Genomic DNA, 12,957 nt, shown 5'->3' on the forward strand with positions numbered 1-12,957 from the left:
ATGTAGCAGTCTAGTTGATAATTCACCTTGGGTATTTACAACTTCCCAAAAGGTTTCACTACTTTCTTCATACAGACAATGCTATTTTCTCTATTCTTAAACTTCCTGGCTGGAGCAATTTTTATATAGTATTCTTTTTACCTCTAAAAACTTTGCTTCAATTTATTACCTCTATTAAAATTTATATAGGAAAGAAGGAGCTACTTCTAATCCTTTTCTTTCTCTATTAGCAGATACTGGAAACCTCAATTCTAAATATTTCTAAAGCACCGTGAGCGCATGTACATACATACACATACATAAATATAACCTTATCTCTTTACACAACTGCTATTTTGAGGAGAAGGAAAAGAGATAAAAATATTTTCATGCACCACAGGCCTTCTTCCAAACTTGTCTCCTTCTTAGAAGCTGCTGAGGACAAAGTAGTGACAATCAAGGTGATGTTCCTAGTACTGGCCAGGGTGGACGCATAACCACACCCTGACAAAGGTTGCAGCAGAGGTGGCTTCTGATGTACAAAGCAACGTGATAAAAAAAATTCTCTTACTGAAGTTTAGAGGGAGCAGAATTCCAACATGATTGGAAAAACAATCCCACACTGAATCCTCATTATTACGGTTAAAGAGAAAGTGTTTTCTTTCATCCTTGAGATATTATTTTAAAACATGCTTTCAAGGGTGGGAGCAGGAGAACCTGGTAGAGTACTTAAGTGGTATGAGGAAAGTACAAAGTATTTGGAGGACTAGTTTCTAATTAACTTCTTCAATAACCACTGTGGTTCCAGTAGTTACCTACTGAAGCTATAATTAAGAATAAAAATTCACATATGGGATCTAAAAACTGAAAAGACTTGTCTTACAGATTGATAAAAAGATGAACCACTTAAGAATAATAAAATTTACTTAGAGTGAGTCAATAATAAACTAAACTTCAATACTTTTCTCCTTGCATTTTAATAATTTAACCTCTGCTAACTTTTAAATAGGATGAGTCTAGAAAAGATGTATGTGTGCATGTGTGTGTATGTGTGTGCAAATTTTCTAAGAATTGGCCAAGGTTTGTTCAAAATGGATTCGTTCTTTTGCTTCTAATATAAAGGTATTATTACTGTAAATTTAATTGGAACTGTTTTACAGTAAGTAATATATTATGTACCCTTGAATTGCAAAAAGAGAATATTTTAGACTTCTACTAATTAAAATGCCTCTTCTTTTATTACCTTTAAATTAATTATGGTATGCACTTTAAAGAAAAATATTTTAAATAAGAAAATTAAACATCTCCCAAGTAGTAATCAACATGAGAATGTAAATTACATATTTTGACATGAAAACAAAAGAAAAAATATGTAATGATTCTGGCTGTGATACAGTGAGTTAGTAAGACTGATAAACTACTTCTTCATGCTGATAGCATGTTGCGGTCTCAAATCTATTACACTTTTGAATTGATGTGCTATTATCTTTGGACAACTTTCACACCAGGAGGTGATCCCAGCAAGAAAAATGTCTTAAATGAAAAGCTTATAAACAAAATACATTTCACTGTTGTTACCTGAATTAATATGAGCTATTAGTGGTTGTACAAAAAGCAGTTTGAGACGAAAATTGTTTTTGATATTTTGCAAAAAAATTTTGCAATATAAATGTATTAATAATGCTACATTTTAGCACCTGCCTCTGTATCAATTTATAATTATATTGAATATACAAACATGTTCACAGTAAGTCCAGCATTATATGTTAACTGATGTCTGAAGATTGGGAGGCAAAATTCTAGACAGTATTAAGGTGATTTGTGGGAAATATATTTTAGTGAATTCTTTACCATCTTTCACATTTACTTTTCTGTCTTAAGTGAGAGACTTATATGATATAAAATTTAAGTATAACGATAGCTGTGTAAAATATATAAGGCTACGACAGGAAGCACAATATTTTTATTATGACTTATTTTAACTTAGACATGTCTATAACCGAGCACCAAATCATATTACAGAGTTTGTTTGAGAGTATTAAGAAGTGAACAACAGGATTAAATACGCAGAATTTTTTTACCACTATCGAGAAGGCTAAAATAGGTTAACAGCCTTTGTTTCACATTTTAGTTATTTTACTGGTAAAACCATGGCATCAAATGCACAAATCTATATTAGACATTTTCTTACACGTTTTAAGATGTCAATTACACCTACTGTTGGCAGTTATTACATACTAAATATATTAAAATTAAAATGGAAATGAAAAAGAACATCTTAAAATTCCTATGAGGTATTTGAACAAGAGTTAATCTATTTAATTATTAATTCACTTAATTAGTGATGGCCATCTATGCTTAAAATTGTTCAGCGAAGTTCTTTCTATAAATTTGAGAAGTGTGATCTAGATAAACAGAAGAATTCCAGGTAGAGATGTAAACTGATGAAGAGTAAAAGAATTTCAGGGTTGTAAGAGATCTTGAAGGTATCCTAATCAATAAGACGTGTGAAAGTGAACAAGAAGTACTTAACAAAACAAAACAGAAAACAACCCGTCCAACGAGTAGAAAGCAGTTTAAATGAAGCTCACTGAGCACTTATCCATTGTGTGCAAAGAAAATATTACCTAATTTAAACTTCACAAAATCCCTGTGTGTGTGTATCAGAAAATCTACTTTTTTTTTTTAAAGATTGGCACCAGAGCTAACAACTGTTGCCAATCTTTTTTTTTCCCTGCTTTATCTCCCCAACCCACCCCCCCCGCCCCGGGTACATAGTTGTATATCTTAGTTGCAGGTCCGTCCAGTTGTGGGACGTGGGACGACGCCTCAATGTGGCCTAACGAGCAGTGCCATGTCCGCGCCTAGGATCCAAACCCTGGGCCACCACAGCAGAACGCGCGAACTTAACCACTCGGCCACGGAGCTGGCCCCCAGAAAAATCTACTTTTTAAGATGAGGAAACTGAGGCTTCTTTTGTCAAAATTTATATAGGGGCAAAGCCAGGTCTTTTTGGGCCTAAAGCTTATGTTCTTAACCAATTACGTAACATAGTAGTAGTGTCTATATAAGGTATGTATCTTCACTTGTGTATAAAACAAACTTTTACTTATATTTATGTCCTATCTAAAAAATTAGAAAGACACTAAGCATTTATAATATTCAACACACTGATGATAGTGGAGCCTCCAATCAGTCCTTTTGTTAGAACGTCACTAATGTCTGTGAGGTCTCCTGAGAGAAGTGTAAGGGTTTGCCAGGTAGAGGAGTTGATAGCCATGCCCCCATCTTTTAGTTTTTGTAGCTTGTGTGATTAATTAAACACAATATTCTTCACAATACTTTGGGATGAGTTGTACAGTGATCTTGAAAATCTTTTTTAACCACAAAAAAGTTAGCCAGATGGCTCATGGCAAAGAAGCCAAAAGAGTTATAATCCTTAAAAATGAGTTAAATATATAAAAAAAGAAGAGTCTCAATTTGCTGACCATGTCTGTGATGACAAGCTGCTGTCAGTAGTATGCTACGGAGAATATATTTCTGAAAAAATCATTAATCTGTCCCTTCAAGGTAAAGGCAGTATTCAAGAATGACTAAGAAAGCACTGTTTCTCTAAAGAAACTCTTAGTCCAGAGAGAATATTTTTAAAACCTACATTTGGAAATATTCCCATCAATATACGATTTTGTTGCCAAGAACAATGATTGTCATCTATAACAATTTTCCCTTTTCTAAACTGCTTCAAAGTCTGCAAAACATGGTATTTTAGTGGGTTTTGTCCTTGTTTATTTAAAAACGTGAAAATGCAACAACTTCCAATTAGTTTGCCAGAATATCAGAGAAATTAGCCAAAATTCAACAGATACTGAACGATCTCACTTATATGTGGAATCTAAAAAAGCTGAACTTGTAGAACCAGAGAGTAGAATGATGGTTGCTGGGGCCAGGGACTGGGGGTGGGGAAATGGGGAAATGTTGCTCTTTCAGCTATAAGGTGAATAATATTATAGAATAATTATAGAGTAATAATTCTGGGGATCCAACGTACACCCTGGTGATTATAGTTAATAATACTGTATTGTATACTTGAAATTTGCTAACAGAGTAGATCTTGAGTGTTCTCACCACACACACACACACAACAAAGGTTAACTATATGAGATGATGGATGTGTTAATTAACTCAATTGTAGTAATCATTTCACAATGCATATGTATTGAATCATCATGCTGTACACCTTAAAAAAATCACATTGTATAATCTAAATACATATAATTTTTATTTTTCAAAGAGAAGTTTATATAATTGTTAGACAGGACTGAAAAATGTTTAAGGTATTAATAATATTTGATACATAACTCTTATAAATTTATATTTAAAAAATAAATAATTTATTATATGAACAAAATTACTTAATAGTTTGAAATAAAATAATTTTAGGATATTATTTATTTCATTTCATCCTTTAAATTTTTAGTTTTGTATATGTATGACGATGTGCATAAGATTAGTACATTGCTACATCTGTAAAATTTAATAAATACATATATTTTGGGACTGAGTGCTTTTCTCCCCCCTTTCAGATGTAGTAAAAAAAAGTCTGGAGAAACCACCAGAAGAAAAAGTAATGAATTTAGAGTCTTGGACCTGAGGTCCAGCTGAGTGCTGCCACTAACCAGTCATGTGACCCAGCTTACTCAATCTCAATGTGCCTTAAAAAGAAGGTAAGGGTAGATAATCCCTAAGATTAATTTCAATTCTGAGACTTGTTCTGGAATATGGGCCATCTTGCTCAAAAGACGTCACAACATCTCCAGGTCCTCTATAACAAACGTGAGTTTTTCATAGTGGTACACTGTTAAGACTTTCATAACCATCTGCTGAATGAATGAATGCATCCAGGCTTTATTGGATGAAACATCATTACCCCACAACTATCTCAGATAATTTCCTCCCCATAGTATCACTGCTGCCTTTTTCTAAAACAAATCCTTTCCTTGAAAATTTACTTCATGGCTTATCTCCTCCAGGACGTCACCCCAGTTAAATTGAGAACATAGTGATTTTCTCACAATAAAAAAATACCTATCTCCAAAGCTGAAAAAACTATCTAATTGTACACAAAAATGAATCAACATGTAAGTTCCTGGCAGCTTTCATTGCCTTTACCAAGTCTTACTGCTGTGGTAGTTGTCAATTACCTTTGTAAATACTAAATCAATTATTTTACTTTTAAATTGGCAAAAGAAAGAAAAGCAAAGAAACAAAAGTGCCAGGTACTTTACAGAGGACATTTCAATGAATTCTTATAAAATCTTTTTGCAGTATTATCACACTCATTTTATATGGAAAAAAACAAGATGGAAATGTATGAGTAATCCGCCCATGGTTACACAGCTAGTAGGATGTTGAGATTTTAAGCCAGCTCTGTCTGTCCCCAAACCAATGCATTTTCTAGTGCGCCACGACCAGAGAGAAGTAATGCTGATTACATTAGTGTGGGGTGTGTAATTGGGACCGGATCACTTCTGGGAGCAGTATTTTAAGCGGTTCAGAATAGGAGGTGAGATGCTAAGAAATCATCAAGAGGCTCATAGTAGAATCAGAGGGGTGAGCAAATGGAATTTATTAAGCTTACTTGGTTAATCGCATGCCCAAGAATTTAATCTTATGGGCTAAGAAAGGGTTCTGAGAATGGTGTAACGGCAAACAGGCTTACCTCAGGTTTGAAATTAAAGGAGAAAGAAAGAAAATGGGCAAAACTATGTCAAGGCAAAATGAAGAAACACAGGAAAAGATAAGCAAATATCTTTGAGGGGTATATATTAATTGGTGATAAACCAGAGGATGAAATTTTAGAGAAAAGCATACAGTTTTAAAATTGGACAAAAATTAATTCTAGGAAAAGATAAAATCACCATGTACTAATGACGTTAAGTAGAACTCATACACACAAACTCGCACACGCACATCTCAAGGAAAGAGGACTAAAACGCATTTTCAACGACAATATTAATGAAGAGCAAAAGAATAAAAGAAAGACCTCACAAAGCAGTCGCTGAGGAAGAGGAAGAGGGATGCCTCAAAATGAACAGTCATATTCAGAAAAAGATAATGAGGAAAGCACAGTCATTAGCTATGACCAGAGTAACGGCATAAATGACCTTTTACTTTGATCCTGTTCAGCGAAGTGACTAGAAGTGTGTTAGAAGTAATTAAGAATTCATTTCCCTAGGTACTATGGAAATTAAGGTTACCATATATGAATATTTTATACAGATTGCTGGTTATCCAAAACCAAACATTATCAGAGTATCTGGTATTTGCAATTTGTTGGAATTACGCTCTCCAAAATCATTTAAGCAAATGATTAATGCACACTTTCTTGGTGTCTTAATTGCTATTAAAAAGAAACTAGTTCACGTCAATTAAACAAAATAACACTCCTACTCTATTGCACAGTGCCTTCATCAGGCTCAAAAGACACCTAAGGCTTTAAATACCTTAAATAAAACTGGGGTCTAACTTCTGACTGATGTGGAGACAATGCATCTATCAAGGCTTTTACTCATTCATTCCAAACATTTAATACTTTAGTTAATTAAATGTTTCAAGGATATGAATAGTTGCCTTTCATTATAATTTGAAGATTTCTTTTTTCTTCTCAAGAACAAAATTAACAGGCTTGGGATTCCTATCTGCAAAAATTTGCCTACTTTTTGTTGAATGACAGGAATAGTGAAAAAACGAAGAGATTTTATTCCGGTAAAATTATGGTGTAGGCTTGGCCTACCTAACACATAAAGATAAATTAGACATAAAAATTCCAGTTAAGACAAATATTTTCCCTATCTACTGGAGAGAAGAGATCTACTAAATGATAAAAGACATTTGTTCAACTGTTAACCAACTAGGTTATTTTATCTATGCAATGGTTGTTATTATTACTCGATCATAATTTAAAAAATATTTCTGGAGCACCTATCACGTGCTAGGTGCTTTATTTACAATATTTCATTTAATACAGCACTATGTTGAGTAGGTACTATTATTGCATTGGAATGGACCTCAGGTTTAAATAATTTGCAGACGATTACATAGATAGTTAAATGATGGAGCCAGGGTTAAAAACCAGGTCTATCTGACTGCAAAGCGCATGCTCGTCTCATGATGCTAAACTGTGTTTGTATCCCCACTAGATCCACCAGGTTTTACTCAGGAATATGTACCAATATTGACTTAATGACCTTCCTTTTGGAGCTGTCAGTCCACAGGCCACTTTCTCATTTTAATTAATGGCATGATGCCTGCTAAACAACCAAATGGAGACTGTAGCATTACAACTGGTTAATAATAATCTCATATTAAAAAATCATGCTTTTGCTTTCACTATCTTTGTAATCATCTTTGAATCTTTATCTTGTACTTTAGAATGAGCTCTCTGTTACAGTGTAAGAGAATGGTTTTGGAACCCAAATTATAATGCTGCTGGAGATACATGGATATTCATTCTTTGAGTAAATTCAGGACCAAATTTTATTTTTGTTTTACATTTTTAGTGAATACATGATTTACCTTGATATCCAACATTTTACACTTAAAAAATTAAATTTGAACTTCTTGAAAAAGACTTCATTCAATATATGTTCCCTCTTGTTCTCTTGATGTTGTGAGAAGAAAATAAAGACAAATATTTTATGTATTATTTTAGGAGTTATGTATTTTGGTGGCCAACAGAAGCTTTTTCTGTGATGGGGTTGACAAAAGATTAAATATTTGCTACAAGTTGGCAATAGAAAGTAGAAATGTTCAAGCTGATAGTCATATCTGTATTCAACCAATGGCAGCTTTTCCACTGCCTCTCTCACTTCATCTCTACCTGTTTTTCTTTTTCTTTAAGGAAGATTAGCCCTGAGCTAACATCTAGCACCAATCCTCCTCTTTTTGCGGAGGAAGGCCGGCCCTGAGCTAACATCCGTGCCCATCTTCCTCTATTTTATATGTGGGACGCCTACCACAGCGTTGCTTGCTAAGCAGTGTGTAGGTCCGCACCTGGGATCCGAACTGGTGAACCCCGGGCTGCCAAAGTGGAATGTGTGCACTTAACCACTGTGCCACCGGGCTGGCCCCTCACTTCATCTCTATCTTATTATACATTTTATGTATAAGATAACTTAAAAGCAACTTTACTCTTGGGAATAAAACTTAGTAGGGTAACCATATGTCCCTCTTGGCTCAGGACAGCCTCAATTTATGCCTGCAATTCCAGCGTAACTCTTCATATTCCCCTTTCTCTCTCAAATTGTCCCAGTTTGATGATAAATTGCATAGTCATCATAGAGTGTAGGCACTGAATTAGGATCACAATAGCTTCCTCAATTATCCTCCTTTCACTGAGCCAAAGTTTTTAAGCCTCAAATTGAAATGAGCCGTTTTTAAACATAAACACCTCCTGGCAAATCCTTACATGTCCCTCTTCCTCTTTCTTCCTGTTATTCTTACAAATGCACAGATATGCCAGCACAGGCCTTTTAAGAAATACCATAAGTTATTAAAGGTGAAATATTTCAAGAGATCTAGATTCCAATTGATTTTTACTATTCATTACTATGTAATCTTAGATGAATTTACAGGGTTTTTTTTGTTGTCGTTTGTTTTTAACAAATGGAGATGGCGAGACTCTCAAAAATTAATTAAGAATTTCTTAGCCTAAGCCCAGATCCAATTTTGAAGTTTGTATTCAGTAACCTTAGCTTCTTCATTTCTGCATCTCTTTCCCATATTCTGTGATATTCTCTTTCCCCACAGCTGCCCGTGGATCTCCCCAAATTACCTTTAATGAAAGGATATGGCACCAGTCAGTAAACTTAATAGATTACCTTCCCAGGGATATTTTACTTAAAGCTCTATCTTTAATTATGGAGGATCTTACTACTTACTACCTTTCTAAAGGTAGTTGCTTATCAGCATGCAGGCGGAGGTACAGTTTTTCAACCGGGAAAGCTTTTCCCTGGTACTATAAGGCCGCAATGTGTAGGCTGTTGCCTAGACTTCTAATAGGCAAGGCTGACCCAGATCTGATGCTCAGATGATTGTCTTGCCTTTCCCTGGAACCATTTAGAGTGAAGACAAAAGAGGGGGAAGAAAAGAAGAATACCTTAGATTAGTAAATAATACTTCTGCCTAGGTATTTTATTTTTTTAAAGATGCAGAATTGATTTCCCATTAAAGCAGCCCAGGATGTCTCGATATTTAAATTAAAAACGCAATAATAAAGAGGTAATTTAATATGCAATGTCATACATTAATAATTAGCAAAGCATTACTGAACTACAAGGTAAAAAGCTACGGGAACATAACTAATGAACTATCAATGCCAGAGTAGACTTCATAATAAAACCAGACTTTAATAAATCTTTTATTAAATGGCTACAAATGAACCATTTGGTTAACATCTAATAGGTAACTACTAAGCTGCTTAATTCACATATATAAATGAGGAACTTGCAGGCGATTAACTTTACAATCCTGAAGGTCAGGGCTTCTCCATGAGTGCCCGTTCTACACCTTTAAGTGCTGCCGCCTTACTGGGTCAAGTCTAAGCTTTGCCTCAGCTGCTCTATATTGTGGCAGCAGCTATTATTATGCACTGAAGCAGCTGAAGTATAAAATAAACAAAAGATGAGCTACAGGCTATCAAATGCCCTAAAAGTGAATACAAAGTATACGAAATAGTGAGCTCAAAGAAACAGAATTTTAAGGAAAACTCTAGGCAAGTATTGGTATTATATCTAGGCACGGATTGTTACTTATAGGAGATGATGAGATAAGAATATAAACTGCAAACGCTTATTTGGATCTTGATGTGGCTCCAGATCTGAAACTCGAGATTATAGACCAGAACTGCTCTATTTACTGAGTAGAAACGTACAGTACACAATAATATTGATTGTCTCCAGCAGCAGCAAATGTTAAATTCATTAGAGAAAGGAAATAAACATTTTTATGAAAGCAAGAAACTGCTGGCGAAAAAAAAAAAAGAAGCTTTTTAATAAATCAACATGAAAGTACACTGAAACAGGACAAGGTAGAAAACCTTTTATGTCTTCTCTGCCAATTCACATAAACCATAAGTCTACAAATTACTGAGATTTTCATGGGTTATTACGTGCCAAATTGTAACCAACTATATCAATATACACTGAAACGAGAAGAGGGGAGGAGACAAAGAGAAAGAAATAGCGATTCTTATCTGCACATAACTGAATTTCATACTTTATAGTGCATCCTCCTTAAACGGCAGCTTCAGAAAAGTGAGCCTTGGTAAAAGGCGTATATGGATAAATAGAAATAATTGGCAAAGATGAAAGTACACACTAGATGAAAAACTAGTTAAAGGCAGACACAAAGTCTGGATAAAGTTGTTAATATAGCTGAAGCTGAGCCTGAGAATCATACTCAATAGGGAGCCTTAACTAAAAAAGGAAAAATCAATGATAAATAAGACTGGTTCTTCACCTTGAGAGCTCCAGCCAAGTGAGACTATTAAAGAAACCACAGCAGTACTGTGCCCGTCCAGTGTGAGACTGTCACTTCGCTGCCTAGGCTGATTCACCAGGTACCTGCAAGTTGAAATGCCACTTGCTCTTTTGATTAGCACTATTACAAGATGTGAACGTTGGAAAATGAGAAAATAACAAAACTATACTACAGATTAAAATTTTTTAGCATGATATACATCTTTTAGATTATTTTTTATATAAATGTGAGATAATATCAACTGGTAGATTTTCTTCCCACATCAATTCATAAAACTATAAAATGTAATTCCATTGACGGTTCACTAATGGCACCACTTTGAAATAGAATTTCAAACAGGATTGCTTTGAAATCGCCCTGAGAGTGATTTCTTACATGGTCTGAATATAGAGAAAGCAGCTACAATTTCACATATAGCTACAATGAGTTGTCCTCAAACAGCTACTTTTCTTTCTAACTTCCCAGCAACCGAAATTCATTAGCACAATATGAGGAATGAAAAGAACACATTTTTCCCCAAAATGATTCCAAATCTCAATACTATAAGACACAGCTTCAAGGAATACCAACTCTCCTATTGACACTCACAGTTTTTCAAGCTTTGGTGCTTTACAACATCCTTAAAATTAAACACGTTTCTGATGACTCAACTTGACACATTTCATAAATATTTGTCAAAACAATTATTGTCAACTACAATGCAATTATCCGTATTCAATCTGATGACTCAACTGGAAAATTACTTTTTTCCTAATAAAATTTTTCCAAATGACAATAGTAAATCAGTGTTGATTAGTTGTTCAGTGTGTGCTAATTAATTACACTGGGTAAATTTAGCTCTGTGCTAATAACCTTAGGGAAAAAGATCTGTGTACACGACTCTTTGTCTTAAGTGAAGAAATGTGCTGTTTGCCTACTCCTCTTGTACTTCCTATCTTCAATAATACAAAATAAACAATAAAACTCAACTACTCTTGGTTGACACTACAGATAAAAAGACAAGAGTTCTTCGGAATCTTGTCCTTAGGTCAAGAGAAAAGACAAGACAGGAAGATTTTTATTGTTGACAACTAACTGTGAGGACTCCTGCTAGCTCATCCTCAGGGCAGAACTGGTTTAAAAAAACAGCAATTTTTCATTGTGAGACCCAGAAGCTAATTTAAATGCTAGCATTAGCCAGCGGCTCTACAGCGCAGGGCATTTTGGGGGACAGTCTCTCAGAGGTCCAGAGTCTTCTATTTTCTGGCTTTTTCACGTGGTGATGATTTTTTTCTCTGAGCCTAATGGAAGTTCAGGGCAGGGAAGAAATAAATACTAAAAGGAATGTTAGGGGAACTTTGCTGCAAGGCTGCCAATAGGAGACCAATGCGGTAGGACACCATAATCTTTGCTTGTGCAAGACATGATACAAAGGAGACGCTGACTGGTGAGGTTCTGCCCAAATAGAGGAGGTAAACTTTTTTGTACCTGGAGACATTTAAAAATGAAATGGATGAGCTCAAAACAGCTCTTCTTGATCTATACTTTTGTATGAACAGGTTGCCACCTGTGGGCCAGCCTGTGTTAGAAGTCATAATTTAAGAACCTCATTGCAACACCAGCAGGTGTACAGAGAAAGAGCATTAAGCTGGTGAGGCCTCTGGAAGAGAAGACCGAGAGAAGCCCATGGGCCATCATGTAGAAACGGGGTGAAATTATTTTACACTGTTACATATTACCAGTTGCAGGATTACAGCTAGAGGATGGAAGTTTCAGGAACGGAGATTTAAATTCATTGTAAGGAAAAATTTCCTAATAGAATTGTCTGAGAATGAATGGAATGTCTTGAGAAATAATGCTAGAAGGAACTTCAGAGAGTAGGTCCCTCCCCCCTCATATTACAAGAAACTAAAATATCTTTAACAAATGGTCATCTGACTTGGGCTGAAGTACCACACTTGGGAGTCCACTACGATTTTATGATGTAATGGACAAAATGTCATTTGTGAAAGCAGTTGATGTGTAGGACCAAGCAGATGCTAAATATGTTCATTGAACCACGGGACAGGGAATCACATTTTACATCTCCATCCTTTTCTCCACATGCCTAACAATTTGTAGACAACAGGAAAAAAACAGCAGTAAGGAAAATTTTCACTGAAGCCATTCATTCTCGTCTCTTGTAGGCTAGGAAATGTGCGAAAAGGATGGGCAACTTCATTGCCCCACCAATTAAAAAAGTAGCAATAACCTGGAACTGCTCTTAGAGAAGACAAAACACAGAGTATATGAGTATGATAAACTTCTCTTAGTGAGAAAAGGGTTGGACTAGTTTATCTTTAAATTTTAGATGTTAGAAAAACATGGTTTGTTGACTACGGTAGAATATGCATCTTCTGTGCAGGTACGTTCTGTGGTCCTAACAAGCAAAGGACCTTACAGTCTCATACATAGGCATTA

At 35.1% G+C, this 12,957-nt stretch overlaps 1 protein-coding gene across 17 annotated transcripts in view; it reads right to left on the reverse strand.

Moving 5' to 3' along the window:
- TENM3 (teneurin transmembrane protein 3) overlaps nt 1-12,957 on the reverse strand; it is a 2,420,957-nt gene that overhangs the window by 167,701 nt on the left and 2,240,299 nt on the right. The window lies entirely within an intron of this gene.

Source organism: Equus przewalskii, chromosome 28 (genome assembly GCF_037783145.1).
Source record: "Equus przewalskii isolate Varuska chromosome 28, EquPr2, whole genome shotgun sequence".
NCBI classification, from domain to species: domain Eukaryota; kingdom Metazoa; phylum Chordata; class Mammalia; order Perissodactyla; family Equidae; genus Equus; species Equus przewalskii.